Source organism: Varanus komodoensis, unplaced genomic scaffold, assembly GCF_004798865.1.
Source record: "Varanus komodoensis strain SLA01 unplaced genomic scaffold, ASM479886v1 scaffold7_3, whole genome shotgun sequence".
NCBI classification, from domain to species: Eukaryota; Metazoa; Chordata; class Lepidosauria; order Squamata; family Varanidae; genus Varanus; species Varanus komodoensis.
Genome location: NW_025336480.1, coordinates 2,864,355 through 2,870,354, shown reverse-complemented (window position 1 = coordinate 2,870,354; position 6,000 = coordinate 2,864,355).

Genomic DNA, 6,000 nt, shown 5'->3' with positions numbered 1-6,000 from the left:
AACCCTCAGTACCACTATTCAGTAGCCTCTGAATAGCAGATCCTGGACAGCAACAGCAGGGGAGGGCTACCACCCACATGGCATGCCTGTGGGTTTCCCACTATGGCCACTGTGGGACAGAATGCAGGACCAGTTTGGCGCTTCCTAAGTTGTAACATCATTACACATTTCCACTCGCACCAAGTGACACTCAGCTAATACCTTTGGTCATCTCAGAAAGTGATATTGGAATTGAAGGAAGAGGGGCTTCTGCCGTGGGGCATGGCTTGGTGGAAGAGGGTGGTTACATGTCCTCTAGCCACAAGGTAACAGTATGGCTTTTCATACACTTACCCTTTGCCATGGTGCACCACCTAGAGTGAACCTCCAGCATTGCTAACGTAAGGACTGCCATTTTTACTTCAACTTTTTTTGCCATACTTTCTGTATTCCTGTTAGTGGAAGAGGAAGATTTGAATTGCTCCATAGGAGGCTGCCATAGGAAGCCACTGCTAGTCCATCTAGCCCAGTGTGCTTGACACTGACTGGCAGCAATCCTTCTCTAAGAGGAGATTGAACCTGAGACCTTCTGCATGTAAAAAATGTGTTCTTCTGCTAAACTGTGGCACCTCCATAACTGCCTAATAACATCTGGCTTTTTTCCCAGAGAAGGAGTTGCCATATCTTTGTTGCAGCAGCTTTTGGTGTAACTTGAAATCCTAGCAAAACCTAACAAGGTAGAAGACCTACACTAGCGACATTCCAAAAAAACTGGACAGCCATCTGAGTAGGATGGTATAACTTGGTGTCCTGCAACAGCAGGGGGGTTTGGATCCGATGGCCTTCATGGCCCCTTCCAACTCTACTATTCTATGATTCTATGAATAGTGAAGGAGTAAGTCTCAGTGAACACAAAAGAATAATGGAGAATTCATAAGATTGCTCACTAGCTTATAATTTTTAGTTCTATAGCAACTCTATTACTATTACTTTGTCTTAATTATTACTTAACATACCTCTGGATTGAGTTCAATATGAAAACAAGTTCTAAGAACTCTGATCATGTATAGAGACCAATTTTAGGGATGGGTTACACATTCTTCTTACAAACCCCCCACATTTAAATTCTTTATGGAATGTATACATCTGGACCCAGGGATTTGTCTGAATTCTGTTTGCTAATAAAGTCTAGACTCTAGAACTTCATTTCTTCTCATCACTTTTGCCTCATGTTCTCATACTCACTCCTAACTGTTCAGAGGTATAGTCTCATGGTCACAATTCATTTTGCTGTATATTAGAAGAAAGTTTCATGCCAATTTGTGCAGCCCACTAACTCCTATCAGGCTGTAGATATTAACTTTTTTAAAAAAAGTTTCTAGCCATTATGATTTTTAAAGACTCATGTTATATACACACATCCATCCAGTTTATGGTACATTTCCAAGGAGCTACAGTTCTAAAGATGCCCACTGTTGCTCCATGTTAGCCAGTATTAAATGGTGGCTCGGTCACTTAAGTTCAGTGTCCAGGCTGCCTGTGGCACATGAGCTGAACTGCAGCTTGTGGCTGGTGCATCACGTGCAGCTTGCGTAGGGGAGAGTAATGGGATGATGGCCAGTGCATGCTGCATGACAATCATGTTACCTGTGCCCCAAGATTGTGAGTGTGAAATAGGGATGTGCAAAAAGAGGGCACAGGGTTGCACAAAAAATGCATATGCTAATTTATATGTATAGGTGTACATTTAGAACTGTTATAATTTAAATAGAAACAAGGCATCTCAACATAGTATGGAAGACAGAGACCAGGTGACTTGGGCCTGCTTAGTCTGATGTTCAGGTGCTAAGTGTTGATGGGCAACTTTCAGTCGATGCTGGGCCATCCTATGAAAAGATTCCTTAGGAAGGAATCTGAGCCATATTCAGGCAGCAGTCCTCAAATCATTTAGAGCTGTTCTCTGGGAACCACCATTATTGCCTGGTGAATGCAGCTGAAGGATGGCAATTCCTCTGCCACACCCCGACTTCTCTGAAGACAAGAAGTCACAAACTACTTGACTCTTGAATAAACAAGTGTTTCCACAATTTAAACTTCTCAGGCCTTTCCTGGCAGGAAATGCCTTCTGTGCACGGCAGCCAAGGGCAATCCAAGATACTCTTTGAAGGGAGTAGTTTTCCTCTGGCTGTCCTGGAAGCTCCTGCTTCCCTTGACTCCCTTCCCCACATCAGTGCAACCCATTCCTTTACATGACCTGTGAAGACTCTGGGCATCCTGTGCTTGTCCTGGAAGGGTGCAGGGGAAAGAAAACAATTGCTGTGCGCATGTAGGCTGTGTGGGTGGTAAGATAGCTCTTAGCAGCAACAGAGGACACGACGTACATACGCTCTTCCTAAACAAATTCCTATAATGAACATTCATTATGGGTGTTGTGATCAACTTGCTCTGCTGTGGCCAGGTTAACTATCAGTAACTTTCTCAGCCTACTGGCTTTGAGGCAACCACATCAAAAGATGAGGGAGTGCCGAAAGAGCTCTCTGACCAAGGCAAGATTTGCTCTCAGTTAGTCTTGCCTTGCTCAATGTGAATGCCATTTTCTTAAATAGAGCCTTTCAAAGTACTTGGTGAAGGGAGGACTAAAGGCATAATTTCTGCTTGGAAGCATCCATTGCTTTCTGGAAATGGGTGAAACAGGGTTTCAAATAGAAAAAGAAGGGTTCCCATTCTACTGCATGAAGCCATATCATTTCAGTATAGCTTTGTTCCATGTGATTAATGAGTGGCAAATTTCTGGGATGCCATACCTCTTTTTCTTTGCTAACTGTACATTACGGGGGTTGAGTGTAAGGGACAGACAGACAGACAGACAGAGGGCAATGCTGCTCAGGAGGATTCTGGCTGGATGGTCAGGGCACACCCCTCCCATGGGCTGGAGTGAATCCCACCCCAGGCAGTGGATCCCCGGTGCCAATGGAGTGTGTCTACCCTCCTGCTGCTGCTGGGGGAATCATGGTCCTGATGCCACAGCTGCCCCAGGCCTTGCTCAGGAGGGTGGCTACAGAGGAGGGTAGCTACAGAAAGACAGCTTTTAAAGTCAGACCTTTTTTTGAAAGCCATCAGAGAGAGAAATCAAAGCTAGATTTCAGGATGCTTTTAAAGCTGCTTTGGGAGCTACTGCAGCAGCTGTCCCAAGTCCCAAAGTTCAAAGGCATAGGAGGATAGTGACCCACTATACTTTCCATTCAATGAGATTATTAAAGAGATTAAATTAAGTAAATAATTAAGGATCTATCCTGCCAACCACCTGTTCCTGTGATGAGTGTTCCCCCCACCACCACCTTTTTTTAGATTTGTACCCTTATCCCTAGCTCAGGGGTGAATGCAGCATTCCCCACCCTGCCCCACTCCTTTAATGCTTTTTTTAAAAAATAGACCAATCTGCTGTCCTCATGACAACCACAATGTGCCATGAGGCAGGTGCCTCACCTTACTTCATGTCCGAGCTGCCTTTGGTCAGTTTTCGTGCAGTTCCTGTCTCATGAGGAATACATTTTGCAGTATATTAGTGTGCCCCGCTGGTGCTCTATTTACATATTTAGCCCTTCAATCACAAAATCTCCACTCAGGCAACAGCACAGTAAACTGTATTAATTAAAGGAAGTAATGTCTAATTTTTTTTCTGTGGGGGGTGGGGGAGGAGGATGCATAACAAGAACTCATCATGGTGAATCACCACAGTAGGTTGCCATTTATGCCAGGTACCACAGCTGACCCGGTTCATTGTGGGTGCTTTGTGCTCTTCCACTCCATTCCAGGGGACACCATGGGGAGAAATGAGGCTCCTCTCTTTGACTGAGGTGATCATGAGCTGATGACTCACTATGCTGTCAGAGGGCCCCACTCTGCAAACTGAGCTTGTGCACTGCAGTGCAATGGGAAGGACAGGGTTAAGGTTAGGGTCTGGAGAGATTGCCTCCCAAGCAGGAGATGGGGTGCCAGAGCCACTGTACACGGACACCCCAAGAACAGGGTGGCATTCTGGAGCAGGGAGAACTTCTTGAACTGGTTCTGTTCCATGCCACTGTCCAAAGCATGGGGTGGCAGTGTGCAGCAGAGAGGAGGGGTGCCTGTGGCAGCTGCACTTTGTGGGTAACCATAGGAATATTTTCTGGCTAGCTCTGGGCCAGTCACAAACTCTCAGCGCAGCCTACCTTACAGGATTGTTGTTGTGAGGAAAAGATGGGAGGGGAGGAGAATTATGCAAACGGCCTTGAGTTCCTTGCAAGGAAAAAAGGTGGGATAGAATTATAGTACATGAAGAGCCACTATTGCCAAGCAACTCACTTGCTCTGGGGCTTGATTCCTGATGGGTATTTTGCCCAGGCTTGGATGACACAACAATAAGTGTAGTATGAACAAACTATTGGTTGACACCAATGATAAGTCACATCTGGGTTTGCACAATAAGGGAAACAATCAACCATAACAAACCATGGTTGATTGTCATGTTTTTTGAGCCTAATCAATGTAATGTTGTAGTTAAGAAAGTGGAAAGGGAAATGTTTGATTAAACTTGCTAGGTGCCTTAAGGACAGTCATTACCTCTTGGCTTTACACACCATTTCCCTCTGCAATATGGCCTTGCCAAACTTGTAAGGATTACTGTGATAATAGCCTAGTGTGTTCGTAAGGACAACCCAGTGGGGAACAGGGGAGAAAATAAATCTGACTTGATAGTGAAGTCACAAACATCAAGGCACTTTTATTTTATTTTGGTCTTCTACACTTTCCCCCGCTCAATTTTTTTTAACATCTTGCCTGGTGAAAAGATTGAGGGATCTTAAAAGGTTGTACATTTGTTGTGATCTTTCAGTTGGCTTAATAAAGGTATTATGCTAATATGGTTTATGCAATTTTTCTTCAACTTAGCACAATTGCATTTGCCTTTTGTTTTCACTTTCTCACTCTCCCTTGGAAATGGACACTTCCAGAAGGAGTAAAAGAATACCATTTATATAACTGACAGTAAACATAAGACTAGCTGATGTAAGATAGTCAGAGCTAACCAGTATTAAGGGAGTAACTAAACCGAAGTAAGTAATTATGAGAACAAGCTCAAAGGCATTAATTGGGGATAGGCATATTGAGAATTCATTATAGCTATAGGAAGCACTTGAATTTGTTTTTTTCCAAAAAGCAGTTAGGAAACAAGGCTGTCTACAGCCTTATGATCTGTCATTAGGTTTGTATTGATGCTTCATCATGGTGTTAATGAGAGTGATCAGCCTATGGCTGTGCACAACTTCTTGTTAGGAAATGCAATCATGTTGACTGAGAGAGATGCTCATTTCCATATACCTTTCTTTCCAAAGAACCTAAACCTCAAGTGAATTTAAAGATTCCACATATTACCACAACAGCTCTTTCTTTTCCAGTTCTGTGCAAATAAATATTGACAGTTCTTTCAACATGCTTCCAATTTTATTAGAAAGTATGTACATCCATCAGCAAAAGGCAAAAGAGACTGTGATATCTTCGATCCTGATTAACTTATTCTAGCATGAGCTCTCACAGCCAAATCTACTTCTTAATCTATCTTCTTATAGCATGCTGACAATTTATGCTCTGTGCCATCTATAGGACCGTACAACCAAGATCTGTGATCTCCAAGTTGTTTAGCAGATTTTACTCACAGAATCATGAAAATGTTTTGAGTAATAGAATCATAGAGCTGGAAAGGATCAGTGAGACCATTGGGTCCAACTGTCTGCTCAATGCAGGACTTCAGGTGAAAGCATTCCTAAACAGGTGACTGTCCAGCTGCGTCTTGAATGCCTCCAAGTTTTGGAGAGACAATGACTTGCCAAGACAATTGGTTCCATTATCTTATTGGTCTAATAATCAGGAAGTGGTTCGACAGATGTAAGTGGTTTAGAGTGAGATGACACAAAAGGGCATCTAAAGCAGGAGATGTGTTGTGTCAGATAATACAGGATAGACAGGAGGGCTGTCCAAACAAGC